Genomic DNA, 12054 nt, shown 5'->3' on the forward strand with positions numbered 1-12054 from the left:
GAGACTGCGAACGTAGTGGTGTTAATTATTGATGACCACTACTGCATGATAAAGATAATTGTAACGGTAGAAATGGTGGTGTTGATAATAGTGGTAGAGATAATAACCGTTTCTACATCAGCCACACATAGCTCAAACTAATAATGTTAATGTAGCCCAAAACTATCTTACGAAGCAAAAAGGAAAATTAAAATAGTACATCGAATCGCTTGTCGTATGGTTACTCTGGAAGAGCGTGCCCCAGGAGAGAGAGCCAGCTCGGGGGTCGAAAAGTCATCCGCTGGCATAAACTCTTCTCTGAATACAAACCTTGGTGGTCACTTGAACGGGAACTGCCCCAACTCGAGCCCTCCAAGTTTACCACCTCAGAAAGAAAAATATAAGATGATCAAATGGACCGAGAATATAAAGAAGTAATACAATAATTCCACGCCATATAGCTGTTCACCTGTCGCGGTTCACCTATCGCGGTTTATTATTTAAGTTTACGTCGATTCCTCTGTGGTGTTGTTTTTCCTTTATAATAAAACAAATATATACACATTATAAAAATAGTAAAAGAAAATATATAGTACTGTTCCTACTTAGCGGGTTTTCACCTATGGAGTGGTATGGAACGTAACACCCGCGATAGACTATATACGCTTATTACTATGCATTAATTAGGCCACCGCACACTCTTATCAGATATCAACACAAAACCATGACAGCAGACACTATTTCGACGAAATAGTTAGCCGATGTTTGGAGGGTTATTTTTAGAAATAATAGACTCAAAGTTAGTGAAATGACCACGATCAAGCACGCAGCGGAAAATGATCTAAATATAAAACACAAAGGAAATGAGGAATCAGATGAAGAGAACAACCTCCACGAGCCTTAGTTGAAAGACTGCCGTCTAACCAGAAAATGCAAACGTCTGAAGAAATATTGTAATGAACATGATAAAGATAGCCAGGAAAGTAGTAAGGAATACGTATTTGAAGACTATAAATTTGGTGAAGAACACACTGAGTCTATAATAGAGATGAAGCAGAAAATCCTGAATAAGTTAGCAGTTGTAAGACATGATAATATGCATAATAATAGAGAACTACTTCATAAACTCTGAAATACTGCCCCCACCAATAAAAAAAAAATGATAATAAAATTGACAACTATGTAGCAAAAGAAATCATACATACTCATACTCATACATACTCATACGTACTCATGCATACCCTTACTCATACATACTCATACTCTTAGTGAGTTAAATGAAATTATTTACGCGTCTGCCAAGACTTTTGAAACCAGTTGTATGCCTCTCAAAAAAAACAACAAAGAAATACAGAGCCGGGAAGAATTTCATTGTGGAGAAGTAAAAGTAAAAATGAGGTTGAATTAATGGGAGGTGAAATATCAATATTAAATTAACTAATCTGTTGACATGATCTAAGATCCAGAAAAGGAAAGAAAATGAAGAGAAAATATAAATTCTCACTAAGAAAAGAACTGCTTTCAACAAAGGAACCAATGCAACAAACAGTTCAAGCAAAACCTCAATGTATACGAAACTATGAGAAGAGAAACTAGTTTTACAAGTAAAATGTGTTGTTCACATCCAATATGAAAACATTCTACAGAGAAATAGGGAAGGAGAAAATAACAGTTGAAGACACACACCTCCTTTCCATGGAAATTGTTGAAAACTTTTGGAAGAATATCTAGAGTGATGGAAAGACATACAATGAATATACAGATTGGATTAGGGGCAGAAAAATATCCAACAAAAATTTATCAGAACAATTATAGGAAGACATTACAGTTGCAAACGTTAGAATGACACTCACGAAAGCTTATTCTTGAGATAGGGTACGAAATTTCTGACTGCATTGCTCCCATGCGATCACGAAAAGTCAGTACAGCTATTCAATGATATTATTGTGAAAGACCCAAATAATAAAATGCATACCTTGTGATCATAATAACTCGGGAAAGGAATTTGATAAGCTCAGAAAATATAAAGATTTGCTGGTTGAAATTGGGAAAATGTAGTATATAAAGACGGTTACAAAACTAATGATTGCAGGAGCACTTGGAATGATCAAAATAGTAACTGAAAATTATTTGAATATGGTCCTGGCTTACCATCTATGCAAAAAGAGCAACATATTATTTTAACTGCTATGTCACACGTATCGAGATGGGCATTGTCGCTGTGAATTTTCTTCCTTTTTGCCCTTTATTTTCTGTTTTATTTTTTCCTGGTTTTAATTTAAAAAATTTTTATTTTGTATTTTACTTTTTTCTTTCTTCCTTCCTTTTTTGTCACGTGTTTATTTTAATGGCCTAGCAATATATACAGTTAGTGTTTTGCCCTAGGTGTTGGGAAGACACTTGGCGAGAAATGGAAACAGAAATGAAAGAAGAAAATAGTAATAATGAAAGAAGAGGAAGAAGAAGAAGAAGAAGAAGAAGAAGAAGAAGAAGAAGAAGAAGAAGAAGAAGAAGAAGAAGAAGAAGAAGAAGAAGAAGAAGAAGAAGACGAAGAAGACGAAGAAGAAGAAGAAGAAGAAGAAGAAGAAAGAAGAAGAAGAAGAAGAAGAAGAAGAAGAATCCTTTCTACTTAAAAGGAGTATGTTCTGAAATTATGGTGCAGGAATAAGTCGATTACATCGATCCCAGTGTTTCACTTGTACTTATTTTATCGATCCGGAAAATTGGAAAGGCAAAGTCGGCTTCGGCAGAATTTGAAACCAGGACATAAAGAGGGACGAAAGGCCACGATACACCTTGTCCGGAATGGTAACGATTCCGCCAGCTTGCCGACTTACTGACATTTCTCTCGACTCATCAGATTTCGAAATGAAATTCTGCCTCGTTCGACTTTGTCTTTCATCTATTAGGAGTCAATAAAATAAGTAGCAGTCAAATACTGGTGTCAATATAATTGACTTTCCTTCCTCTCAAATCTATTGGCCTTCTGCCAAAATTAGAATGAATTATTATCGACATCATAATTAATTTTGTTGATATGGCTGGTTATTCTTTTTTATTTAGTTCTTATTTCTTTATTACCCACAAGGGGCCAAAATATAGACGTGACAAACAAGAACAGACAAAAGGATTAAGTCGATTGCATCGACCCCAGTGCGAAACTGGTACTTAATTTATCAACCCCGAACGGATAAAAGGCAAAGTCGACCTCGGCGGAATTTGAACTTTCATAACGTAACGGCAGATGAAATACCTATTTCTTTACAGCCCACAAGGGGCCAAACATAGAGGGGACAAACAGGGACAGACAAACGGATTATGTCGATTACATCGACCATAGTGCGTAACTGGTACTTATTTGACCCCGAACGGATGAACGGCAAAGTCGACCGCGGCGGAATTTGAACTCAGAACGTAACGGCAGACGAAATACGGCTACGCATTTCGCCCGGCGTGCTAACGTTTCTGCCAATTCTTGTTTCTGTAGTTCCTACAAATGGCATATTGGCGGAGATGTATGTGTTTATTAACACCCATCATCAGAACTATTGTTTGTTTGCTGTCAGTCGTTAATGGAACAGCGGAATATATCTTAATGTATAATACGAATATATCTTACCGATCCTTTAATATCAGAATAAAGGTAACATTTCAAGAAAAACAAATTTATCTACACGTTAGTATATGGAAATCTATTTTCTTGGATGTATTTTCTCACATATGCAGCCATGCAAAAGATACACATAGACACGCAAAATAAAAAAAAAATGCTGTTATGTTGATACATATTCAGGCGGGCATATACGTAGTCATCGTCAAGAATATATATTTATTCAATTACCTCCATATCTATCTACCAATCCATCAAAATATCTTTCTCTGTATATCTCTGTCTCTGTGTCTCTTTCTCTTTGTATACATATATGCATATATATATATATATATATATATATATATATATATATATATATATATATATATATATATATATATATATATATATATATGTATATATATATATATATAATATATATATATATATGCGTGTGTGTGTGTGTGTCAGTGAGTGAGTGTGTATGGGCGTGTATCTATATATATGTATATATTTATTTATGTATGTAAATATACATACATATATATATATATATTTACACAGATACATATATATGTACGTATATATATGTGTGTGTGTATATATATATATATATATATATACACACACACGTATGTGTATAGCTGTGTGTATAGGAGGTGCGTGCGTGTAGCTACATTATAAATCTATGTTTGTATTCATATATTTATGCTTATGTATATATACATACATACGCACACATACACATATAACATATATGTATATATATATGCGTGTGTGTGTGTGTGTACTCACACATGCACACACACACACACATGTATGTATGTATGTATATATACGCATACACCTTCAGTACTGCGTGCGACGTCTATCATGTGCTATTATTCTTTTCGTTGCAATGCAATATATTTGATGCCTGGAAAGACTTTATCTTCCACAAAAAAGAGTTTCTTACAGTTAACCAGAAGTCAAGCTTATGGCTCTACTTTTGATCGGTCTGCATATTTTGGAACTTCACCTTTTAGTGTGCGTGCTAAGTTTTTATAGATGAAGGCTGGAAAAAAAACTTCTAATAATATGAGCTTTATACATCTATGCTCTTTACATTTTGACCCGTAAGGTTTACCATCGCCTTCTAGGAGAAGATCAATAGTACTCAATTTTTTTCCTGACGTTATAAGATCTTATTTCTTTGAGAAACTTCAATCATTATAACTATTTTATATGTATATATTTTTTGTCATCGAGTGATAAGAAATATTTCTTTTTTTTTCTTCTCTTCTTTAGAAAGTTATATAGCATTTTAATATTCACCCAGATAATTTACTTTTTCCGAAGCCTCCTAATAGCTTTTATAGGAATGTATAACATTTCTTTATGATTTCGTTCGTTACTTCCTTCCAGAAATAGTTTCAATTTAAGTTCCTGTCATATTTCTTTTATCTAATACTGAATATATTTTATTTCCTGTTGGCCAAATACATATTACCACACTTTGTAAAAAGTCTCATTCACTTCATATATTAGCAATGAACTATAACAAGCAATATTTTGATTAGTTCTCGCGATGAACTCTAGTTTGCGTTGATGTGTTATTTTACTATTATCATAGTTGACTTTCTTTTCTTCTCCAATGCCTGACATTCACGTTGCAAAGCTTCTATGCCAGTCACGAGGAATATCTATCTATTCAAAAGTACACGAAATCATAACATTTTCCCTCAAGTTCTTTTCTAAGTAATAAACAAAATCCTTTCATTATTGCCAAACTATTAAATAGATATTATATTCTCTACAATTTAAAAAGCTTATAAATATATCAGGAAATATTTTTAGATAAGATATAAAACTAAGGCTGCTTATGAAAACATACATTTGGAAATATCTATCGGTTACTAATAAAGTAAGATTATATTTTAATAGTTATTGTAATCATAAAATACCTCTTTAGAACTGGAAACTAATATTTGGGGAAAGCTAAATTTACGTTGGACAAATTCCATCCTTTATTTACGATTTTTTTCCCAACTCGATACAATATTTGATGCAAAACAAATGTGTTTTCTGTAGCTTTATCAAATTTGGTTTATGAATTGAAATTTTGATTCTATATATCTCACCTAAGAATGGATAAATAATATCTTCTCAAATAATGGTACTAACGTACACTTGTACAACATATTTTGAGGAAAACCAGTTATTCACAATAATCATATGCACAGTGAAAGCGTGTATCAAATCAATGATTAATACATCTATTATTTATGCGTTCTAGCAGATTTGAACATGAATATGGTGTCACTTTTTGTTTCGTCACATGAATGTGTGTTCACAACACAGTCGATTCATTAGAGCAAGGACGTTTGTGAAATTCGGTCTTTCGACATCTCTATATTTCGTCAGCCAAAGGCAGCTCAGATTAATCATTGCAACTGGAGTTCTACGCTGTTTCTTATTCATATTTTCAGGACATAATTGTATTGAAATGATTAGAAAAGGAACGACATAATTTTCTTTCAAAACTTTACTTTTAACGTAATTCGTATCGACAACCCAGTTACGATTAATCCTTTTAGTCTTCACCAAAAATTGAATATGGAAGTATTTTAAAAATACTGATCCACATTAAAGGAAATGTATAATTATGTTGGACGTGTAAGTTTTATTTCCTATTCCGTGAGAAATTTCCAGTTACAAAACTCGTTATGCACAGAGAGATTGTGATCTTACCGTAATAAGATGGAGAACGACCATAACGACCATAGTTACCTACCTACATACATACATACGTACATACATACATACATAAAAAGGGAGAGAGAGAGAGAGAGGAATCAAAGGAAGCGAGGAAGTGTCTAAATCTGTTTTTTAAACAGTATTCCTGTTTAAACGTCAGTCGCATGAGATGCGAAGAAGCTACATTTGCATCCATATGAAAATATCACACACGTACAACCATTTAGTACTATACAAGAGAGTAACTGTTGTATATACCACATGGTTTTAAATGAGGATATACATATACTAAAAACATCAAGGCGTGTAGTAAGTAGCTTCCTTAGAAATTAAGCGGTTTCGGCTTCAGTCACACTCTGCCTGCGGCAACTTGAGCAAGTGTCCTCCCCTATAGTCTCGGGCCGACCAAAACATTGTGAATGGATTTGGTTGAGGGAAACTGAAAGAAGCCCGTCGTATATATTATATATATATATATATATATATATATATATATATATATATATATATATGTACGTGTTTGTGTGTCTGTGTTTGTCACCCCCACCATCGCTTGACAAACGATGTTGGTGTGTTTACGTCGCCGTGAATTAGCGGTCCGGCCAAACAGATCGATAGAATAAGTACTAGGCTTACAAACAATAAGTCTTGGGGTCGAATTGCTCGACTAAAGACGATGTTTCTGCATGGCTGCAGTCAAATGACTGAAACAAATAAATGAATTAAAGAATAAAAGGATATATATATATATATATATATATATATATATATATATATATATATACTTTATTTTAAGCAGCAGAAAATTCAACAAAATCTGTACTCTGAGTTCTCGTTGCCGTTCATCAGACAGTTTTTGCTAGAATGGAACATATATATAAATTCAATCTATACTCTTACAAACGCTACACCTTTAAAAAGAAATGGACTTGTTTGATTGGCCCTTTAGAAAAAACGGTCAATCTTCGAGCGATAAACAAAAAGGTCAAAAATATATGTATATTATATAAAAAAAACTTATAAAAATTATAAAATCCGAGGAAAAAACCGAGGAAAAAACCTATTGCCGTTAATGAAGACAGTACAAATTAATGCATAGAAATTAAACCTGTTATAAATACTGCAATACATATTTATATTAAAATCCACATATATATATCAACATACACAAAAGGATGCGCGTAAACGCCATACATACATACATATACAGACGTACGAATATGAATCTAAATTATACACATAAAAGCATGTGTACATATATCCACGCAAACCGTCTCGCACGCAAGCTAAAATTCATCTATGTAGCAATTCTCATATACTGAGCAAGGAGGGGGAACGAAAGAAAGGGAAAGAGAGAAAAAGGAACGAAGGAGGGGTAGGGAAAAAACTTGTAGCGATATTATTGGCATCTATAGAGGCCAGTATAATACACAAGTTTGAATTGATACATATACATACCGTCGTGTGTATGCGTGCTTAAGCACAAGCATATTTCACTTACACATACACAGATACGCATGCTTACAAATACATATGCTTTGCTATACACAAACTTATATAAACATTCTAATTTGACAACATTGCTTTTAAAAAAAACATTGCTTTTAAAAAATGGGTGCATTAATAAAAATATATACGAAAGACATATAAAATAAAATATAACATCCTATTTTGGGTCATTTATAAATAATCAAGGTAATATAAATAATCTAGGTAATCTTATGCAATACAATAACATGAAAACAAAGTTTGTAGGTTTTTCCTAATATATATGTAGAAACAATAAGACTTTGCTATAGGTCCGTCGTAGCGCTCAAGAGTCAAAATCAAAATCAAAAAATCAAAATACAAAATATATACTCTATCCATATGGTATATTTATATTCGACATTTTAAATTTAGCCGCGTGCCTACATAAGTTCATTAACTCACTTCTTTGATTCAAAGAATTATTGTCTTTGAATAATATGTGCATTTTCTCTAATAAGCAAAGCTTGCACTTGAAATTATATTTGTAAGCTCCATGCCTGTATGGTGCCGCCCTGTCCAGAATGCTCCATGTCACGTTGAAAGTGGGGCTTCCTTTTCTTTTAGTTCCCAGACATATTTTGCTAGGCTGGTTTTCTTCCTATTCTCTGAGTATTTAAAAGAATTCTTATGAGAATAAAATCTTGTTTTAAATGAATTTTCTGAAGCCCCTGTGTATGTCTTGTATTCCGATGAGCCTTCCACTTGCACTTGGCTCTATAAACTACTCCTTTCACTAGACATTTCCCTTCTAACGGACAGGAGCTTTCGTTTTTGAAATTACATTTCTTAATGGGCTCGGCACCATGTCTAATCTCAATTAGCTTCCTATTATGTTGGCTAATGTAAGAGGCGAAATTTCTGCAACAAGAATAGCTAACCTTCAGGGTTCTTCTATAAATATTCTGTAGAATTTATGACCCTGCTTAAAATGCTTAGAGACTAATCTCAAAAATTCTTACCTATATTAGTCTTTACGGCCAAATTGAAAGCCGGGTTGAACCACAAAACTTTCCTGGTCCTAGTTCTTCGTGCAGTATTATTATTAGCATTAAGCTGGTTGAACTGGATCTTCTCCGAGAATCCACTATTCTTTAATGCGCTATCGTAATAAGGTGCAGCATTATGGAATGCTGCCTCGTCCGAAGAAATTGAAGATATTCTTCTACCTACATTGCTGACTAAGTTGCTAAGGATAACTGGTGGATGGTTCGAATCTTTGCTAACATACGATAGCTTTTCATTGGGCTTACGGAAAGGTTTAAATCTATCCGATCTTACATTAAAATTTACGTCTAAAAAATCTACACTATTCAGGTTAGTATCTATCGTAATCCGTAAGCCCATCCTTTGAAAGAAAGCTATAAGGTCCTTCCTAAGTCTATCTGATTCATGGCCGTTTAGATTATGCGTGGCTATAAGGCCGTCATCCCTATATAGACCTGCATCTATAAATGGGAATTCTATTTTTAGATTATGGAGAATAAAGGCTCCTATGAGCATACATAATTCAGCCCCGTCGTATGCCCCCATCGGTACATCGAAAAGAGAATATATATATATCAGAGAGAGAAAGAGAGGGACGGACGGAGAGAGGGAGGGAGTGGGAGAGAAAGATAGAGAAAGATAAATAAAAAGGTAGATACATACATACATAAATACATATATACATAAATATTTAAAGCTAAGTTTGTATTATAATGTACTATGTAGGTTCATACTTAACACTTTTATAGCTATCAATATTCATGTAAGATATTTTCGTTGATTTCAGGTGAGTTTTATAACTCCTTCACTCATTTTTATCATAAGTATTTTATCAGCATTCCCACATGTATATATATATATATATATATATGTATATAAATATATATAGAAGTGTGTGTGTGTGTGGAGGTGCGTTAGGTGGTTAGGGTGACGGACTTGCGGTCTTAGGATCGCGGTTTCGATTCCCAGACCGGGCGTTGTGAGTTTTTATTGAGCGAAAACACCTAAGCTCTACGAGGCTCCGGCAGGGGGTGGCGGTGAACCCTGCTGTAATTTCTCGCCACAACTTTCTCTTACTCTTTCTTCCTGCTTCTGTTGTACTTGTATTTCAAAGGGCCAGCCTTGTCACACTCTGTGTCACACTGAATCTCCCCGAGAGCTACGTTAAAGTTACACGTGTCTGCGGAGTGCTCAGCCACTTTCACGTTAATTTCACGATCAGGCTGTTCCGTTGATCGGATCAACTGGAACAGTCGTCGTCGTAACCGACGGAGTGCCAACTCTATACATATATGTGTGTGTGTGTGTGTGTGTGTGTGTGTAAGTGTATTTTGGTATCTTTGTGAGGTGAAGGCATGTGCGTATATAATCCCATGCTTCATATCTAGAAAAAGAAAATAACATGTAAGGCAAGCGCTTTTCCTGAGCGGTTATATTTTATGCAAATAGTGATAGCTAAGAAGCTGTTTACTTCATCGTCATTTTCACTTGTTTGAAAATGCATGCAATGAACTCTGAGAAGCCAAGTAATGCGTAAAGCATATCACCACCGGCGTTTCGTAACAAACAACTATTATCTTTACACTCTCTAAATGTATATTACATTCGTTAATTAATTTTGCTGTTTAAAATGTCGCTGTTTGTTTAGATGTTGATATTTTTAATAGTCTGTATGAAAATTATTTTGCAACTGTCACGAATCGCACATGAATTGAAGAAAATGAAATATGTAGAGATGTGAGAATGGTGATTATAACAAGGCAAGTAATGGTAATCTGTAATGGTAACGAAATTGAAAAGAATCAATCATACAGCTGAAGAGGTTGACTTGAAATGTGATAGATAACGAAGATAAGAAGAGGTTGAGAAATGGAAGGGAGAGGATGATAAGCAGTTAGAAAAAGTCGAATATTAATAATAATAATAATAATAATAATAATAATAATAATAATAATAATAATAAATAGAAGTAGAAAAAGAAGTAGAAGTAGAAATAGAAGAAGAAGTAGAAGTAGAAGTAGAAATAGAAGAAGAGGTAGAAGAAGAAGTAGAATTAGAAGTAGTAGAAGAAGAAGAAGAAGAAGAAGAAGAAGAAGAAGAAGAAGAAGAGAAGAAGAAGAAGAAGTAGAAGGAATAAAAGGTGATGGAAAAGAAGATATGAAGGAGAAGATGAAGTAGATGAAGAGGAAGGAGAGGAAGAAGAAGAAGAAGAAGAAGAAGAGGAAGAAGAAGAAGAAGAAGAAGAAGAAGAAGAAGAAGAAATTAGCAACCAAGAGCTATAAATATCATAAATATGGAATTTATAAAACAATTATAAGGCAAAAGATATTGATACCCAAGCAATCAATAAAAAGTGGATATAAATCTCTATAAAATCGTTGTTATGTAATAAAAATATCTGCAACAACAAATATTATATGATAAACAGCAATATTATTCAACAAATTTAGTGATATTTCTTAACAAGTGAATTTGTTCGTAGAACGTGCGTTGAAACGGAAATAATTACGGCAAGGTAGAATCATTTTAGCCATTTAAGAATAGAAGACAGATCAGAAGATAGAAATGTTAAGTTTGATTATTCATTTATTTGTTTAAAATTCATTAATGATTCTCTTAATAGCCAATGTAACAGTATTTAAAGAGATATAAATATTGCAATACTCATTTGTTTCCGCGGCTAAGTGTACAGTCTCCTATGAAGGAAATAGCACTCGTTCAATCAATCACAAGTGATTAAGGTTTCTTTCATGGGAGATATCTGATTGATCAAAATCGAACCTATAACACTCCAGTTGGAAACCGCTTGAACTCTTAAATAGCAAACTCACACCCGCACACACATACTCTCTATCACGTTCTCTCTCTCTCTCTCTCTGTCTCTGTCTCTCTCTCTCACACACACACACACACACACAAAAAAATGCACACTCACTCAAACACACACATATACACTCATGCACAAACGTATACTCTACAAAGCGACATGCGTTTATACTCATCCATATATGTGTGTGTGTGTATATATTTATCTATATATATATATATATATATATATATATGTATATATATGTATTTATATATATAAATATGTCCCTACCCCTAATAGTAATAATTTTATATTCGGCTGGTTGATGCCAACAACAGTATGGAGGTATATGCCACTGGAGTTGCTTCAGGAATTCCTGCGTACCTCTTGCCCTTAAAGATTATATGAAGTATAAGAGATACAA

The sequence above is a fragment of the Octopus sinensis genome, linkage group LG1 (genome assembly GCF_006345805.1).
Source record: "Octopus sinensis linkage group LG1, ASM634580v1, whole genome shotgun sequence".
Taxonomy (NCBI): Eukaryota; Metazoa; Mollusca; class Cephalopoda; order Octopoda; family Octopodidae; genus Octopus; species Octopus sinensis.